Source organism: Perkinsus marinus (assembly GCF_000006405.1).
Source record: "Perkinsus marinus ATCC 50983 genomic scaffold scf_1104296969726, whole genome shotgun sequence".
NCBI lineage: Eukaryota > Perkinsozoa > Perkinsida > Perkinsidae > Perkinsus > Perkinsus marinus.
In genome coordinates, this window is record NW_003202704.1 from 1 (window position 1) to 819 (window position 819).

Here is an 819-nt window from a genome sequence, read left to right on the forward strand (position 1 = left end):
CAGGCGTCAGTCCGCAAGGGCGTGGGTTCGAATCCCACAGCTGTTAGAAATTTCTTTTCGTGTGATTTGATGAAGAACGCATTCCGCGGAAACGGTTCGAAACCGTTTTTGTGTCATGTCCTATAGTGTAACGCATCTTCTCCGCTATGATTTTTGAAGCACTCATCGACAGTTTGGCCGAGTGGTCTAAGGCGCTGGCTAAAGGCGCCAGTCCGAAAGGGCGTGGGTTCGAACCCCACAGCTGTCAGTCTATATACTTGACTGGTCTTATATTAAGAACCGAGACCCTTTCAGAAGCGAGGTAGTGCAAGACCAAAACCTTTTGATCGATATTGTGCCATCGCACCTCGCAGAATCCGTTCAATCCATTTTTTGTGTCCTCTGGTTTGGCAGAGCGATGCATCACCTCGGCTATGAATCTTGAAGCACTCATCGACAGTTTGGCCGAGTGGTCTAAGGCGTTGGCTTCAGGCGTCAGTCCGCAAGGGCGTGGGTTCGAATCCCGCAGCTGTTAGAAATTTCTTTTCGTGTGATTTGATGAAGAACGCATTCCGCGGAAACGGTTCGAAACCGTTTTTGTGTCATGTCCTATAGTGTAACGCATCTTCTCCGCTATGATTTTTGAAGCACTCATCGACAGTTTGGCCGAGTGGTCTAAGGCGCTGGCTTAAGGCGCCAGTCCGAAAGGGCGTGGGTTCGAACCCCACAGCTGTCAGTCTATATACCTGAGTGGTGTTATATTGAGAACCCAGACCTTTTCAGAAGCGAGGTAGTGCAAGATCACAACCTTCTGATCGATATTGCGCCATCGCACCTCGC

The 819-nt window shown here is 49.7% G+C and overlaps 3 non-coding genes across 3 annotated transcripts; all 3 read left to right on the forward strand.

The window, feature by feature from the left end:
- The first annotated feature begins 167 nt into the window (after positions 1-167).
- On the forward strand, positions 168-247 carry Pmar_PMAR021235. The gene has a single exon. It is a non-coding gene; the product is annotated as a tRNA-Leu (tRNA).
- A 187-nt stretch (positions 248-434) lies between these two features.
- On the forward strand, positions 435-514 carry Pmar_PMAR021236. Its single transcript has one exon. It is a non-coding gene; the product is annotated as a tRNA-Leu (tRNA).
- A 121-nt stretch (positions 515-635) lies between these two features.
- On the forward strand, positions 636-715 carry Pmar_PMAR021237. Its single transcript has one exon. It is a non-coding gene; the product is annotated as a tRNA-Leu (tRNA).
- Positions 716-819: the final 104 nt, after the last annotated feature.